Source organism: Cervus canadensis, chromosome 22 (genome assembly GCF_019320065.1).
Source record: "Cervus canadensis isolate Bull #8, Minnesota chromosome 22, ASM1932006v1, whole genome shotgun sequence".
NCBI lineage: Eukaryota > Metazoa > Chordata > Mammalia > Artiodactyla > Cervidae > Cervus > Cervus canadensis.
The window spans coordinates 22,913,246-22,932,623 of NC_057407.1; the positions used below are offsets into that span (position 1 = coordinate 22,913,246).

Consider the following 19,378-nt stretch of genomic DNA (forward strand, 5'->3'; position numbering starts at 1 on the left):
ACATGAACTTGAGCAAACTTTGGAAGATAGTGAAGGACAGAAAAGCCTGGTCTGCTGCAGTCCATGGGGTCGCAAAGAGTCAGACACAACTTAGTGACTGAACAACAGCATCTGTGTAAAGAACTGTCACACTACAGAAGGTAGAGATGTAATCTTACATCAAAGTCTCTGGAAAGCTATACACTGAGAGATTAATGATGGGTATCTCCATGTGGGAAGAATTTCAGATGTTTCCTTGCTTCCTTCTTTTTGGTTATCTGTATTTTCTGCAAAACACATGTTTTGTCTTTTGGAATAATAAAGATTTTTAAAAATGCACAAAGAATTTTAGGGTTGATGGGTGGAAGAGGTGGAGATTACCTAAAATGTGTTATTTTGGAGCACAACATCTCAGTATATGTCAACCTCAAAGCATCCTTGGTGGTTTCATCTCTGTTTTACTTGCTCTTTCTAGAGGCAACTATTAAAAGGTTCAACTGATGATCAACTAATGTTAGTCTATCCTAGCATAAAACATGCATCTATGGTAATCAGGCAGTGAAAATTAGAAGCAGGAACTCAAAGAAGTCCTCCAGAGAAAGAAGATATACCTGGGAGGGTGAGAATGCCCTAAGATGGGAAGAAAACAAATACCAATCTTTGCCCACTTAGTTTGGCTAAATTCAAAATAATGTCTTGCTCATCTCTGTAATACCTCCAGTTATTTTAACTTTGAAATTCACCTTCTTCTAGTAGCTTGGGTTCCCATTAGCAACACCAGCTCACTTTGCATAGTGAGAGGAATTACTGTGTAAGGGTTTGTAGTCTAACATGTGATCTATCCTGAAGAATATTCTTAAGTGTATATGAGAAAAGTGTGTATCCTGTCCTTTTGGATGGAATAATCTGTATTTGTACATTAAATCAATATGCTATAATGTGTCATTTAAGACCAATGTTTTCTTATTGATTTTCTGTCTGGATGATCTCTCCATTGACATAAAAGGGGTGTTAAAGTCCCCTACAATTATTGTATTGCTGTCAATTTCTCCTTTTTTGTCTGTTAATATTTGCTTTATTTTTGATCATTTTCATTATGTAATGCCTTTCTTTGTCCCCTTTTGCAGTCTTTGTTTTAAAGTCTATTTCATCTGATATAAGTACTGATAGTCCAGCATTCTTTCTGTTCCCACTTGTGTAGAATATCTTCTCCCATTCCTTCACTTTCTGTGTGTATCTTTAACTCTGAAGTGGCTTTGAGGCCCAAGTGGGCTATTGTGGGTTTGCTGGTGTGGGGGCTGGACCCCTGGAGCAGGAGCCACCTTGGAGGGGTGCCAGGGTCAGATGGCAGTGCCTGTTGGTGGAACGTGACAGCAGCTGCTTTGGAGGAGCCAGCTGGGGCAGGCGGGATGGGCAGGGTCGGTCCTCAGGGATAGGCCAGGTTGGTGCACAAGGCATTAATTCAGTTGATGGAGAGTGACAGAAATGGTACACACCAGTGCTGGGTCCACTAGGTAGAAGGAAAGTTTTTTTTTTTTTTTTTAATACCTGCCAGTGTTTCTGTTCTGGAGAAAGTTCCACCACATCTCTACCCCTCCAGCACATGTCCTAAATTTAGTCAGTGAATCTCCTTCTCCCATGACACAGGTGCTTTTTAAGCTGCTGTCTCTGTGCTGAGACTTTGAGCAGTGAGCATGTGTGTGCGTACTCTCCAAGAACAGAGTCTCGGTTTCTAACAGCCCTCCAGCTTTCCTGGACATAAGCCCCTCTGGCTTCCAAAGTCAGATGTTACAGGGGCTCGTCTTCCTGGTGCAAGTCCCCCAAGCTGAGGAGCCCAATGTGGGGCTCAACGCCTTTGTTGCACAGAGGAAACTGCCATGGCTGTGATAGTCCTCCCTCTGTGGATAGGTTCTCACTAGATCATGCTTCTGTTCTTTTGACCCAACTTGATGTGGCCTTTTCCTTATAGATTCTTAGTTTTAGAAAACCTGTTCTACTAGTCTTCGGGTCATTCTCAGTGACAGTTGTTCTGTAGGTAGTCCCAGATTTTGTGTGTCTGTGGGAGATGAACTCAGGATTTTCCTACTCTGTTATCTTGATCCAGAATCCATCAAGTTATTGGTTTTTAAATCCAGTAATTTAAAATAGAAACACAATGTATGACAAAACCCACTGGAAAAAAAAAAATAAATAAAATAAAATATTTATGACCATCAAAAAAAAAAAAATAAAATAAAATAGAAACAATTTGACCAAATGATATTATAGACGGAGTAAAAGTAAAATGTGTTTATCTGTGTTAATGTGTGTAGAGCACTTAGAACAGATCCTGGCACAGAAAAAGCACTCAATAAATGTGAACAAGAGTTATTACTCTAAATAAATGTGTATGAGATTTTGGTAAGATCTTGCAGAACATAAAATGGGAAGTTTAGACTTCCTCCCTAGCTAAATCTATATGACCATCAGCCCCAATGAACCAACATACAAGCACTCCAGAAAACCTTATCTTTTTCCTTTGTTAGCTTTCCTTCCTAGTTTATATCAATACCCATGGGACTTGTGGAGACATTTAGAAGGTATCCAACCCATCGTGAAATCTGAGAATGATATACACAGAACACCAAGGCTGACAGGACTCGGATCTGTATCCCTGTGATATGGATTTGCTCATGACCAAATGTTCTCTTTCTGTCAGCTCTTAGTATTGGTAGGAATAAGGAGGACATGATTTTAAATGTTCAATGCTTAAATCTAGGTTTCATCATACAACACTGGATGGCACAGTCCTTTGTGCCATGTCATGATAGCGTCTTTAGTATGATTTCTTCCAAAAGACAGAATGGAGTGGCAGCATCCAGAGCCCTGGGGTAGGATGTGGAGATCGCCCTTTCCTCATCTGTACAACAGAAGCATCCTCTGTGTCCTCCCAAATCACTGAGAGAAGAAAATGAGATGGAGTATGTATCTATGTGCAGTCTTCTCTGAATCCATGCGGATTTGTGTGGTATTTACACATGTGTACTTCTCTCGGGCAAGAGTCCTCAGAGCGTAATCAACACTTGTACATGAAAAGGTTAGGAGGAATTATCTGTTGTCGGCTTTATTAAGTACCTACAATGGGCTAGCTATCGTGGCCAGCACTTAACATGTGTGATCATATTTCCTTTTGACAACAACAATTTGTGTGTGAAGCTTAATAATCCTATATTAAAAGTGTGGCAGGATAGCATAAGATTTCAAACAGTAGTATTCTTTAAAATCCCCTGTAACATTAAACTGGAGTGATTTAGAGGTAAAAGACCCAAAGATAAATCCTTTAAATTCAATGCTTAATGGCTGCAAAGAAACTACTTTTGGCCTTTCATCTTATATTAAAGCGCTTTACATACAGTAAAATATTATTAATACTACCATGCAGTGAAGTTAAGATGGAAAGATAATTATGTATTGAAATTACATATTTAGCTCAAAATACTTGATGTGTAGAGGAAGGCATCAGAGTATTGAAACCACACACACCACTGCTTTTTCTTTTAACGTCTATCGAGCTCTGAAAACATAAGACATTGAACTTGAGTTAAATATGATACCTATGGGCTTTCTGGTTACCTTGCATTACCCACAGTCCTCACTGATTAAAGAGAAATCATACTGTGTGACTGATATGAAACTCATGTGGGGTTGGTGAGGATTAAACCGATAATGTCTGTACAACACTGGAAGAGTCAGGTCCTGCTGAGTGAATAACATTATAGGGATAGTTTGGAAAGTGAAATATCTGGGAGAGTGAAATTAACTCTTTCACAGTATATCAGCTAGGAACCTGGTCCTGTAATTAGGATACATCAGGACAGAGTGAGGAGAGGGAAATGGAGTCCTTTAGGGATCTGAAATTCCCTTAGTGTTGCAGAGAAATGTACAGTCAGATGGAACTTTGGAAATTTTGGAAGTTGGAAGTCCACCCAACAACTCTACCCTAGGTGGTAGACGGGAGCAGTTCCAGAGTCAGGCAGACCTGAACCTGAGTCCAATTTCTAGCTGCCTGACACCGAGTAAGATACTTAACTTTTCCCAACCTCATTCCTATATCCACTAAATCAGGACTAATTCACCGGCTCATTCAGCAACTGTTTAATGGTGTATTTACCAGGTGCCAGATGGTGGGAAACAGAAAGGTAAAAAGTTAGAGAAAAGACAAAGAAAAAGTAGGTCCCTGCCTACTCTGAAGTTTAATGCTGGATGGGGGTTGGGACAGAATTAAAAGAACATACAAATAACATAATTACAAATTTTGTCCTGGGGGACATCTTCCAGACCAGGGCATTATATCTGAGGATGTCACATTTATGCTAAGACCTTGAAGACGAAAGTGAGAAAGCCACAGGCAATGGAGGGTGGTGTGGAGAGAAGCCCCAGGGACTGTGGGCACAGCGTAAATGACAGCGCTAAGCAAGCAAAGGCTTGACAAGTCCAAGGAGCCAATGGAAGGTCAACGTGACAGCTGGACGGTGAGTTGAGGTTGACAGTAATTTACCTCACGCGGATTTGTGTACATCAACTGAGAGAACACACACAAAGCATCAGGCTCAGAGTTCTCAATAAACCATTAGAGTGTGTCCCTCCTCTTCCTCCTCCTTCCCCTCCCCTCCCCTATCACCACACTACTGATGAAATTAAGAACTAGAGAAGAAGATCCATTTGCCTTTAACTCAGCAAGAGCAGAGTTGGAACTAGAATCCTGGTGTGTAAATTCCCTCAGTCAGCAGTCTTCTAATTAGCTCTAGAATAACAGGAAGAACAATTTTTGACCACATGGATAGAGAATTGTCAAATGGTCCATACTTCTTTGACCAGAGATGCATCATGGTGCTGCGGGGGCCTGAGGTTTTCCATGTTGCTCATTAGTGACTCACAAACACATACTGCAAACCTAGTGCTAAGGAGGATGGGTAATATATTCTCTCTTTCTCCTTTCCTTCTTTCTTTCCTTTCCTCCCCCCCCTTCCTTCTCTCTTCTCTCCCTCTCTTCTTTCTTCTTTCCACCCTTGGTGGGGTGGAGGATTTTAGAATTGTGCAAGATGTTGTAAAAGAACATAGACTTTCTCAGCTTGACAAGTGTTGCTTAGAGAGGCCATGGATATTAGCGAGAAGATGGTCCCTATGTCTTGTAGATGATAGACTCTGAGAGACTAATGCTGATTCCTAAGACAGATGATATCCTCTCTTGGAAGTTGGAAGAGATGGAAAAACTTTGTGTTATGCAGACAGGATGGAGGGAGAATTGAAGGTGGGTCCTGGAAGGCTCAGGAGGGAGAAGAGTCTGAGAGAAAAACTCCATCTGAGGCCAGCTCTCTAGGCTATATGCAACATAATGACAGATTAATGACACTGTGTTTCTGTGTATGCATGTGTACATGTATGAGTTTGTACAAGCTTTGGGCTCTGTGTTCATCCTCAGCCAAACCTGTGCCTTCCTTTTGGTAACGCAGTGTACTTACTCACCTTCCTAGACATCAAGGGCACAGTCCAGCGGCAAAAGTTCATTTACCCAAATCAAGTGAAATTATAAAAGTTCACTCAGAATGGCCATCATCAAAAAGTCTACAAATAACAAATGTTGGGGAGGTGGAGAAAGGGGAACCGTTCTACACTGTTGGTGGGAATGTAAACTGGTGCAGCCACTATAAAGAACAATGAGGAGATTCCTTTAAAAATTAAAAACAGGGTTAGTGTATGATCCAGTGGTTGTACTCCTAGGCAGATATCTGGAGAAAACCATAGCTGGAAAAGATACATGTAACCCAATATTCATCAAACCACTATTTACAATAGCCAGAATATGGAAGCAACCTAAATGTCCATCAACAGAAGGATAGATAAAGAAAATAGTTATATATGAGTAATATTCCATTGTATGTATGTGTATATTACTCAGCCATTAAAAAGAATGAAATAATGCCATTTGCAGCAACATGGGTGGACCTAGAGATTTTTATACTAAGTGAAGTGAGTCAGAAAGAGAAAGACAAAAACTGCATGGTATTGTTTATATGTGGAATCTTAAAAAATGATACAAATGAACTTATTTACAAAACAGAAATACACTCACAGACATAGAAAACAAACTTATGGTTACCAAAGGGGAAGAGGAGATAGATAAATCAGGAATTTGGGATTAAAATATTCACATGACTATATATAAAATAGAAAACCAACAAGGACCTAGTGTATAGCACAGGGAACTCTATTCAATATGCTGTAATAATCTATAATGGGAAAGAATCTAAAAACTTTTATGTTATATATATATAACATATATATGTTATATATATATTATATATATTTATATATACATATTGTCAACACATATGTAACTGAATCATTTTGCTGTATACCTGAAACTAACACAATATTGTAAATCAACTATATTTCAATAAAAATTAAAAGAGAAAAAAATAGTTCTGTGTTGCCATCTTTCTAATTCTCCTCAAATAGAGCAGACACCTCAGCCTCTGGCACAACCTCAGATAATCAATATCAAAACCACCAGCCCAATCACTCACTTCTGTATAGTTCAGGAAAGTAAAATAAATCTCCTACGATGAACTCTCATTTCACTACTGTCTTGGATGATCTATGGCTCTGTTCCTAACAACAAAAATTACTCTCTAATGGGTGAAATTAGCCAGCAGAGATTTCCCTTGCATGCAGTTAATTAGGAATACATCCGGCTGAAAGAGAACAGAAGCATTGCCTTGCACTTTCTGGCTTAATAAGCATCCACAAACCAAAATTCCTCATAGCAGGAATACCTTTACACAGTTAACAATACCAAAGGTTTTCCCCTGGAAAGAGTGCAAGCAGCTCCCTCCTTTGAATTAATTGCACCACACGAGAAGTATCAGTGAAAGCTGTTATTAATCCTTCTGGTTAATTTGCAAGGCATAGTGGAAAGCAATAGGTTGGAGGAGGACAGGAAATCAGCCTGATTAATGACTCTCACGGGGACTGTGGTCTTCTGTGAAGTCAGGGAGGGGACATCTTCAAAGGTCTGATGCATAAACTCTGGCAAGAAAGATCCCTTGGAAGAAATAAGTGAGAGTAAGGAGCCTGGCTAGAAAGAGATTAGGTGATCGGGACCAAGTTGTGGTATTTCTCTTACCACCAAGCTGTGTGTGCTGGCAATCAGAGCTCCACAGATACAGATATGACTTACACAGCATTTGCCAATTTCCATGGTATAAATACTTCCTCCATGGCCAATTCTAAGCCACCAAAATAACATCTTTGAAACTTGACTGGGAAGAGAACCGCAGAGTCAGCTGCGCTTGAGCACACCACAGCGACCAAGGGACTTTCCTCGACTCTCCCCTGAAGCACCCGGGGCTGATTTCAGTGGTTCACTTCTCTTATTTCACATTTCCTCTTATTCCATATCTCATATTTCCTCTTATTTCATATCACTCACCTTGGGTTTATTTGACTGATTTCACTTCAATTATTCATTCATTCATTTGTTGTATACATTTAATCACTTATTATTTACTTACTGATTTAGTTATTGTAGGAAAAGCTGTTGATGCTCTGCTTAGGATCCCCTCTGCACTCCCTAAAGGCCACCTGCAGCGTCAGGGGGACAGTCCTCATATGCATCAAAGGCTCCTCCCTAAACATTCAGTTCTCTCTGTTGAGGACTATCTCAGGCAGCAGGGACACAGCCTGTGATTGTGGCATGGTGCAAGGTTCTGGGGATCAATTCCATGTCAGTTTCCAAACAATGTGGGATAGAAATTGGTGGACAAATCCCCCAAGTGTCCTTCTCTGTCTGCTCGGACATTTTGAGGTGTGTTTAATATAGTTTCTTTCAATGGGATTGAGCTCTATTGCCTACAGCAAATCTGCTCATGAATGACACCTGTGGTTGGAGTCTTCCTTTTCCTCTTTCACTTCCTCACTCATCATTGTGCTTCCTGGCATCATCTCTCAGGTCACCTTCTTGAGCCTACATTCTTGCATTTCCCAAAAGCAAGTCTCAGGACCTGCTTTTGGGAAATGCAACTGATATAGTTACCAAACACTGACCAAGTACCAATTGTTCTCCACGCACTGCAGTGGCCCTAGGACTGTATTAATGAAAGGACGGGTACCACTCAGCACACCTTAGCTCGTGCCCCTCAGCTTATAGCTAGACACACTCTCATCTCTGCAGCCTTTTCCAAATAGGCAGAGATCTTCTGCAAACAGAAAGTCTTCTTGGACTATGCTATCTACAGGAGGGCACCTGACCCCAGCCCACCCCCACTTTCACTCTTATTATTCACTTCTGTTGCTATTTACCTGAGCAGATATTTAAAAATCTGTGTTTGGCATTATGCATTCATCTGTTTATGTTTTGCCTGGCCGCTTCTCTGAGGAAAGGTAATACCCTTGTCTTTACTGATGAATCTCAGCTCTTGGCATGAAGTGGGTGCTCCTAAACACTTTTTGACTAAAATATGTAAATATATCCCCCTCCGCCACCTTTGGGCTTCCCCGGTGGCTTCCCCGGTGGCTTCCCCGGTGGCTTAGTGGTAAAGAATCTGCCTGCAATGCAGGAGACACAGGATACACAGGTTTGATCCCTGGGTCGGAAAGATCCCCTGGAGAAGGAAATGTCAACCCACTCCAGTATTCTTGCCTGGAAAATCCCACAGACAGTGAGCCTGGCAGGCTACAGTCCATAAGGTCGCAAAGAGTTGGACACGACTGAAGCAACTTAGCAAGCACGCACACCACCACCCCCAGGAACTTGCTATCTATTTGGGAATGTGGACAAGTGGATGAGCAGGTATGGTAACACCTGCTTTTTGGTGGTGGCACTCACCGGAGCCCCTAAAGGAAAATGTGGAGTGTGTTTGCAGAGGAGTGGAGGGACATGAGGAGTGGAATCTTGAGGAATGGACAGCTAAGCAGATGCCAGGCAAGCATGCCAGGTTCAGCTGGGTAAGAGGGAGAAAATGAGTGTTTCAGGCAGAGAGAAGCAAATCAAAGACACTCAAGTGAACGAGTAAGGCATATCTGAGTCGTGTGGCTGACAGGATAGGAACAGACACTGAAAGATGAGAAGAAAGCTGAGGCTCCATTCAGGAGGCGGCAGGGATGTGCCAGGTCTGATGTAGCAAGGATCTCATGGCCTCTGGGCCATGTCAAGCCACATATATTCATTCACACATGCAGTCTATGGTTGCTTTCAGATTTCAACAAGAGAACTGAGTATGGACAATAAGAGACCCTATGGTCTGAAAGGCAAACCTATTTACTATCTGGCCCTTACAGAAACCCAGGAGAAACTGGGGTTTTAGATGGGGCTGGGTTATTGGCCAGGGAGGGGTATGACCAATTTGCATTTCAGAAAGGCCATATAGGTTGGACTGGAGCATGTGGATGGACAGAGAGCAAGTCTAGGTGCTAGAAGATGAGTAACTGATTTACATCCCCAGATAACCTGCAAACGCCATGTCAGCAGGACTACCGCTCAACTCTCTCTGTACTCTTGTTGTGCCAAAACATGGTAGTGGCTCATAAATGCTGTCAAGGGAATGAACACCCAGTGAAGGCGCAAGAGAAGATGAGAGGATGAAGGACTTGGAAATGTGTACCCTGGCACTGAAGCCCAGAGTAATAAACATCGTGATGGTTACAATGATGGCCATGAAAATGATGATAGTAATAAAAAATCAACCACACTTGATGCTCTGGGCCAGTCCTTTCAGTAAATACATTATTTATATGAATTTATTTAATCCTCTCAACAACCCCCTCTGAAGCGGAAAGAAACATAATCCCTCATTTTACACTTGAGGAAACTGGGTCAAACAGCATGCCAAGATTACATGGGTTATTGGTACGTGAAGTAGTCATGGTTTGAACGTGGATTTGCCTTTCTCTAAAATTTATCTTCATCTGTCCCAACTCTCCCAGGGCTATGAAGGGTATGTCACTTGGCTGGAGTAGACTATAGAAAGATTAAAATCAATCATGGGCTTGTTAAGGCCAAGAATGCTCAGAAACCCAAGTAAGGACTAAGTGAAGCATTTGTAAGACAAAGCCCTGATCATGCAAATGGATGCCAGTGGCAGCTCACAGATCTTGCCTGGCATTACAAGACTTCGCTCTGCAGCATCACAAGTCATCATGGGGGAAGGACTGAGAATCTTGGATGGTAAGAATTCTGGAGAAGCCTGCCAGGAGTAGTTCTGCCAATTACGTTTAACAAGACTTTCCTACTAATTGTCAGCTACTCACGGTGGGTGGGGAGTCCCTCACAACTCCTGTCCATCATCCAGCAGCTTTTAAGTTAAGGACACCCAGTTCCTGCCTCTCCAGCTCCCTGTGATGAGCCATTCCCTCTTGTCCCTTCTCCTTTTATGGTCCGTCTTGGGTTGATAAGCCACTGGTCCTTAGCACCCCTGAGAAGCACTTCTGAGAACACAGCTGTTTAAAGGAGCTGATTACTCTCTAGTAGCCCTGGAAAAGCAAGGAATACATACTGTCAGGATATTTTCTGGTGCAGAAAGAGTGTTTGATTAACTGTGGCTTCCCTCATACCCCATGGGCTGCCCAGGCGGCCCTTAGCTGACTGATGGAACACCTCTAAAACTTAATGTTCCATTTCTACTCATTTTGACCCAATTCTTCTTTCTTTTAGTGTTTCTTCTTCTGTTGATAATGGGATTTTTCCAAAGAAATTGACCAAGTACCTACTCTGGTCATCGGTTTATGGTTACTGCAAACCTTCTGACCCAGAAGGTTTTTGTGAACAGCCCTGTAAAACCTCAGAAGAGACCTTCCTGTGAAGATAAAAACTGCAGGTCATCCCTGAAAGACAATATAATTCTATCTTATTTGGAAGCACTGAAAACCATTGTCAAAAAGCTCTCTCCTATGGAGCTATATGCTTTTTCTTGTCATTGTATATAACTATCTGTGTTCTTCACCAGCTCCAATATCTTCCATGCTGCTTTCCATTTCAGGCTACATATCAAAAATTGGATACTATGCCCTTTTAGCTGTTTTGTGATTTATATGAAATCTTCCCAAGCAAAGGTAGCCTCATAAAACTGGCATTTCATACTATCACCTGAGGAATTCTGACCAGGCCCTGCAGATGAGTGTGTGTGTGCACGCGCGCTCAGTTGTGTCCGACTCTTTGTGATGCTGTGGATTGTAGCCTGCCAGGCTCCTCTGTTCATGGAATTTCCCAGTCAGGACCCTGCAGGAGAATCCAAAATTATCAATATAGCATAAAAAGTTTCCACTTTCATTTTCATAAACCTGCAACCTGGAGATGGATCAGTACTGTATTTGCATGTAGGTAACAGAAATCTTCATGCATAGTGGCTTAAACAAAAAGAACTTTGTTTTTCATATGTATTGAGAAGTCCAGAACTAGGTGGCTATTGGTATGATGATGTCTGAGCCAACATCTCTGTTTACTGTGGTCTCTGTCTCATCACCAAAAATTGGCTGCTGCATTTCCAGAGACATCCTTAGCTACATGGGAGCCTAGGAAGTGAATATTTAGCTTTCCTGGGCTGCAGAGGGGAGGTCAGTAATGGTACAAGGACTGGGAATGGTTGTTCAGTCAGCCAGTCACCACTGTCTGCTCCATAAATGAATAGGAGAAAAATGCAGAAGTAAAACAAGCATTCATGGCATTTTATAAAGGCAAGATAGCATAGTCACGCCCATTCAGCATCTAGTCATTTCCTTTTCCCTGGACAGTACCCAGAGAGTTCTTTCTGTGTGTCTTATAAGCTAAATTTAACACTTGTTCACGAAATGAAATGTAAATTTCTGTTAGAATTGTATTTTCTCACATAAAGCCTGACCCAAATCTTTAAAGTAAAACACATGACTGAAATAGTGAAAATAAATTGGAAACAATCTTCATGCCTGTTAACAATTTAACCAAATAAATTTTAAGGTAGTCAATGAACTATTATGTAATAGTTAAAAAGTATGAAAAGTATATGTATAGAAAGTTATATGTAATCTCATGGAAGGCAAAAAAAAAAAAAAAGGGCAAATTGCCACGTATGACACATGTGCATTGCATTTTTGTAAAAAGAAGTATTTATACATATGCACATTTTTAATGGATTTGAAAAGGTTTTGAAAGGTTTTGATGTAGTATCATCAGTTGTTAACACTGAGGAGTGAATGATGGAATCAGAATCTAATTTTTAATTCTTTTTACATTGCTTCAATTTCTTCTAATAAGCATGTGTAACTTTTATAACTAAAAAAATATTTTATTAAAGCAAACTTACCATTACCAAAGGGGAGGAGGGGTGCGAAGGACAAATTAGGAGTATGGGATTAACATATACAAACTACTATACATAAAATAGATAAGCAATAAGGATTTACTGTATAGCACAGGGAACTATATTCAATATCTTGCAAAAACCTATAAAAGAAAATAATCTGAAAAAATATATGCAACTGAATCACTTTGCAGTACACCTGAAACTAACATAATATTATAAATCAATACACTTCAATCAAAAATAAGATTTTATTAAAACTGTAAATTTAGACAGCCTCTGGATAACTTGAGCAAAGTAAATTCAGGCCTGTCATTAGATGGCTATGCTGTTTTTAACATTCATTTTGATGAAAAAATGTAACATCAAAGAAAATTCACTCTCTTTCAGAATTATCTTCAATAATACCTTCAAATTATTTATATTTTGGGGGGCAATATAAGGGTAGGTGAGGAAACAGTGATTATGGGATTGTATGAAATGCTATATGTGAAATTTGAAAATTATAAAGTACCACAGAATTTAAAGAATCTTTTATTAAAAAGTTATTTACTTTTACAGAAAATGTAAGTGGAATCACATTTTTGACTTGCTCATTGATCAAAATATTTTGAAAAAAATCACTGTCTACAATCAAGGTAAGAATATTTCAAAATATGCCATGGGAACATATGGTTTACATATGTGTCAGACTTTATTGAGTAAAAGTGTTAACTCATCTTTTATCAGATTCAATGATGGTCACTGTGTTTAAAGGAATCAACTCCAATTCTCTCATAATCCATCATAATAGAATAACAAGAAAAAATGAAAAGTCCCTAGAGCTTCTCATCTAGAATGAAACCATTTCTCTGACAGCTGATTTGAGAGTCTTATGAATTAATTTCTTGCCTATTGTAGTGTATTTGAACTTGACATTTTTATGGAGAAATCTGATCTTAGATCACTGAAGAAAATCACTGATGGATATCTTAATTCCACATTTTTGCTGGATAGGAAAATTAGAGCAAGATAAACGCATGGAACACTGTCACTGTTCTGCAATTCAGTAACATGTATAGAACATGCTGGCATGAACTATTCCTTGCCAGAAGCCATGCTTTCATGATAATGTAGAATATTTAGAATTAAACAACAAACAAACAAACAAACAAACTAAAGTGGCAATCCTTTAAGTGCATTTTTTTTTTTTTTTTGCATTTTTCTTTTTAAGAGGAGGTTTTAGTTACCAGGTCTCTAAATAGAAACTAAAAGTCAAGTTTGGATTCTGTTCTGAATGAATTCAGTGTATTTGATGTGTATTCTTTAAAAACTGAACATTTCATGAACTACAGTTATATTTATATTCATCAAGCAAATTAGAATAATGCAGGATTTTGAGCGGGGAAGAAAAATCTTGATCCATAACTAACTGGTCACATTCAATCAATTCTTTTCACTAGACTGCATGGCTCAAAGTTTCTCTCCTCCCCTCTCCTTAAATTAAAACAACAACAAAAAATTTGTCTTAAACACATCTTCACTTTAATGAAAGACAAGCACAGGGTCCCATAAAAAGGACAGTGAAGGTTGATCTTTTCTGTTTGTTTTGCATGTTTTGTGCTTGTGGCTATTTTAAATAAAATCCAGGGCTTACAAAGTCCAAGCCAAGAATATAAACAGCCATCATATTTAAGTTCAGGAACTAAAAGGTAGAAACCCAGAATGGTCATAAAACCTTTTATTGTCAGAATTTTAAAACATGCAAATAACTATGTAGTAAGATTTGAAGATCTTTCTACATTTTACTTGCTTTGCACATCTTACTTACAAGTTGCAACTCTCTCCTATTCATATTTCAAGGTATTTGTGAAGTTCTGATAGTTCTAATCCTTGACCTGGGAATCAATGTCTGATCTCCCAAACATAATGCGTAATCATCAGATCACCTCTGGAATAACAGGGAGCTTGCTAACATGTGTTATTTTGATTATATATGAAGAAGCAAGCCTAAAATAGGCAGTTGAAAGGTAGCACATATTAATTTTAAAAAATACCCAAAATACTAGAAGAGAAGTTCTAGAGGAACAGTTGGAAGTATATTCCAAAGTAACATTTTCCCATTATAATCCTAATCATAGTAACACAACTGCTGCTGCTATCTAGGGGCTTCTGTTTGTGTCCAGCAATACATTTGTCTTTAATGACTACAATATGCTTTGCAGACATTATTTTATTAAAATCTCATAACTCTGTGAGGTAGGTATCATCATTAGCCCCATTTCAGGGCTGGGTAAACCATGGCTCAGAGTGATTAAACGACTCATCCAAGGCTACATAGAGAATAACAGTTTGCATCCATGAGTTCAAAACTATAGTAAAAGGAACAATTAATCATAAAAATCTAATTGGTCACTGTTAGAGGATACTAGTGAACAAATCTGCTTAAAGAAAACTAGTCACTGAAAGGGAAGCATCAATCTTTTATCTTGCCTTTTCTTTAAGAATGTTAGCAGGGCATGAATTGAGACACACACATAGAGAACAGATTTTTGGACACAGCAGGGGAAGGAGAGGGGGATGAATTGAGAGAGTAGGATTGGCATATATACACTATCATGTGTAAAACAGTAGCTAGCGGGCATCTGCTCTATAGCACAGGGACCTCGGCTCGGTGCTCTGTCATGACTGAGGAGGGTGGGAAGGAGACTCAAGAGGGACGGGATATACGCACACTTATAGCTGATTCATGCTGCTGTACAGTAGAAACCAACACAACATTGGAAAGCAATTATCCTTTAATTAAAAATAAATAATTTCTAAAAAGAATGCTACTAGTATGTGACCTTTTTAACAGTAGAGAAGAGGAAGTTTCCCATCACAGAACTATTCACCTAATAATGAAGAAGGGGTAATAGAATTAGAATATCACCATTTTACAATCTATTATGGACTGACTATTTACATACACCCCATTCATATGTTGAATACCTAACCCCTGAGTATGGCTGTATTTGGGGTTGTTGCCTCTAAGGAAGTAATTTGAGTTAAATAAGGTTAAGGGTGGGACTCTGATCCCATATAGGATTACTGTTCTTAAAAGTAACACCAGCGGTGAAGAATCAGACAGAGAGAACAGACCTATGAACATGGGGGGAAGGGAGGAGGGAGAAGGGGAGGTGTATGGAGAGTAACATGGAAATTCACAATACCACATGTAAAATAGACAGACAGTGGGAATTTGCTGTATTACTCCGGGAACTCAAACAGGGGCTCTGTGCCAGGCTGAAGTGGGGGGTGGGGAGGGAGAGGGGAGGGAGGCTGGGGAGGGATGGGATATGGGCATACCTATGGCTGATTCTTGCTGATGTATGACAGAAAGCCACAAAATTCTGTAAAGCAATTATCCTTCAATTAAAAAATTTTAAAAAATTAAATAAAAATCACATTTTGGACTTAGGAAAGATCATATGAGCACACAGCAAGGTGGCGGCCACTTACAGTCAAGAGAAGAAGCCTCAGAATGAAATCTATCTTGCAAGCATGTTGATCTTGGACTTGTCAGGCTTCAGAACTGTGAGAAATGAATTTCTAATTTTTAAGTCATCCAATCTGTGGTACTTTGTTATAGCAGCCCAAGCTAAGACACAACTCAGAACGAATTCATCTAAGCACTGGTAACTCTTAGCACAAAACAGAGGCAGCTAGATATTATGTGTCTCTCGCTGGAGAGGATCTCACCAATTTTGAAATATTCTTTGCAAAAACAACAACAACAACAACAAAACCACCTTAATTTGATCAAGTTTCTATGTCCAACTGCCAGTTTATAAAGAAATACAGGGCAAGGGAAGGACATGTGTAAGATGACATCACAAGGATGAAATGAGCAAAATTCAGACCTTGAGAAACTCTCCAGGTGAAAACATCCATTTGTTCAAGAATAACAGCAACAAATTACAAAAATGTACAGAGGAAAGGGGAGACACAGAAAGAAGAGCTTATGGGTTAAAAGGTCTTAATAGATATATCAAAAATCCAGATTTCAGGAAACTTAAAAAAATCATGAGATTGAGATATTTGGAAATTTATAGATCTTTGATGACACTGAACTATTGCTCATTTTTTAGATAGGTAAAATGGTATTTAGCATTTTTATTTTCAATACCTTTGAGCGACACACACCAATTTATTATATGTTAAATGATATGATGCTTAGGGAGAGGGTAATTATTGGGAGTATAAAAGGAATACTGTTACTTATGAGTTCAAGTGATAAGAAAAGGAGGCTGATTTTATTATTCTTGTTTTTTTATATGTTTGAAATTTTCCATTATTAAAAATTTTTACAAATTGAGACCATATTATAAACTAAATATATATGTTGATGTATATAGTCAAAATTCAATAGTTTTAAAAATCTAACATATACCTGAACAGTTTTCAAAGTTTTTTTAAAGGGTATTTAAGAATAATCTTAAAATGTCTGAGAGGGTCATTTTTAAAACTAACAAAGTCTCATTCCATTTTATTATTATAATACTGCAGGACTTAGAGGATATATTCGCTTTTCTTTCTTAATAATTTTTTATTGATTATTCCAAGAATCCATTTAGTTCTGCCCCATTATGAGAGAGCAACTTTGTCTCATTATGTTTTAATGAGACAAAAGATCACCACAGCCTAAAAGACTATACATTCCATATAAAGGACATTATTTCCTAGACAACAAGACAAAAATTCCCAACATCATTCAATAATGTCTTTCTATTGATTAAATTCAAAAAGTAATAAAATATATAAAATATTATATACATAATATTCAATAGATTGGCTTTAGTTTCTGAGTACTGATGTTGTTAAGTGGAGTTCATACAGACCACACCCATAAGTACAAACAATTATTATCCCAACTCCAGCACTGCAAATATGTAGCCATGTAGTGACTGTGGAACTAAAAGACAGAGTGACCTTTTCTAAACATTTTAGCTTCTGGCTCCCAAGTTAAACTTAAATTACTTTTTAACGCATCTAGCAAGGTTAAAATACCAGCAGACAGTCATCTTATTTGTTCATGGTATGCAAAGACGGTTATGCCAGAAAAAAAAAAAAGTGACACAATTCTAAAAGAAGAGATTTTCGTGGGCTAGAGAAAACTGAAAGATGTGGGAATAAAAATGTATGTAAAAACTGCTTTGCCAGTAGTAGATGCCCAATAAAAACGCAATTTATGAGTGTGAGGGACAGTTCTTCCTCTAAGAGACAGGAAGTAGACACTGGATGGGGCTCTAGGAAATTACACTGAGTTGGAAAGGAGGAAAATTGAGCAGACCTATGTAGAAGGGTCTTAATTTTCTTAGCAGATGGGTAAGTAAGTGCAAGCAAATAATGAAGGGACGTGAAGGAGGAGATTAGGAATTTGAGGAACTAGGAAAAGAAGTTTGACTACCTACTGAAGAGGCAGAAAGAAATGAACTAAAAATGAAATGAGAATTTAAAAAGGGCACAATGCCATAATGCTACTTGCCTTGCTTGGCAAGAGGAAGCCCTCTGAGGGCAGAGGCCATCTCTTGGTTATCTTTGCATCCCTTATACTGTAGCAGTACTTACATCATGTCTGTAAATTAAATAATCTTCTCAATTTGTGCAAGTACACCCAGAGCACACCTCTGGGACATATCAGATACACCCAGAAAGAAGCTAAAAAGGAGGACAGAATAGCAGAGTCAAAGTTCTTTGATAAAGGTAAAGACCAACATGTCAGAACTGTCATCAGGGTAAACACAATACTTAGGTCATAGTAGGCATTTCAGAGTAATTTATTGAACAATGGAAATACATCTCTCATCTCCTTCCAATCAGGGCAGAGCCCACAAGTTTATATTAAAGCACCTGGCTGGGAGGCGGGTGTCCACCAGAAGGGGTTTAAGTAAGAGTCGGAGGAGAAGGAAGTAGAACTAGAAGTTAGAAGAAAACCATCCACATCAAATTTGAAGTGATAAGGGAAAGAAAGCAGAAACTATGACAAAAAATAGGTTAAGAGTTATAATAATTAAATGACAACATTCTGAGGTGTGGGATCATCTTGGAAGCTGGAATAAGATAATTTCCCATTCTGTTTTGGGAAAAAGGTGATGGTGGTCATCTAAGGTCACCTGATGGGATGACCTGGGGGAGCAGTGTTGGACCTCTGTTTACTCTTTTGGGAACCTACTGAAGGTGATGGACTTACTTAGGAGGCAAATTCTCATCTCCACATGTATTTAAAAATTATCATACAGAATCTGTGCATTCACAGATAATAAACCACATCCAGTGATCAAGGATCTCAGGCTCTTAAAGAGAAGCACAACTTACCAGGTGCCACAGCTGGTGACAGACCACCTATCAGTTCAGTTCAGTTGCTCAGTAGTGTCCGACTCTTTGCGACCCCATGAATTGCAGCACGCCGGGCCTCCCTGTCCATCACCAACGCCCGGAGTCTACCCAAACCCATGCCCATCGAGTCGGTGACGCCATCCAGCCTCTGTCGCCCCTTCTCCTCCTGCCCCCAATCCCTCCCAGCATCAGAGTCTTTTCCAATGAGTCAACTTTTCGCATGAGGTGGCCAAAGTACTGGAGTTTCAGCTTCAGCATCAGTCCTTCCAGTGAACACCCAGGACTGACCTCCTTTCGGATGGACTTGTTGGATCTCCTTGCAGTCCAAGGAACTCTCAAGAGTCTTCTCCAACACCATAGTTCAAAAGCATCAATTTTTCGGCACTCAGCTTTCTTCACAGTCCAACTCTCACATCCATACATGACCACTGGAACCTCCTACCAAAACCTGGCCTTCACATTCTTTCAACAGTTGTCTTTCAGACAAGTACTCTTTAAAAGGTACCTCCCTTCCCTGCCCCCTGCCAACTGAGGTTTCTGATTCCACTTCTTCCAAATTTCCCCAACACTCATCATAAATCACTTCTTTTAGAATTATGTCTTTATCTAATTCCATATGCACCAGAATCTGACTACTAGGAAAATGCTGGATCTAGACTTATTTGAGGCGGGGGGAGGGTGACAGGCTGCTTCTTAAAAGGGGGCTTAACCTGAAACAAAATCAATTCACT

General features: G+C 39.4%; 1 protein-coding gene across 2 annotated transcripts in view; it reads right to left on the reverse strand.

The window, feature by feature from the left end:
* The window catches only part of SYNPR (synaptoporin), a 284,287-nt gene that overhangs the window by 119,166 nt on the left and 145,743 nt on the right, over positions 1-19,378 (reverse strand). The gene's annotated exons all lie outside the window — the stretch shown is intronic.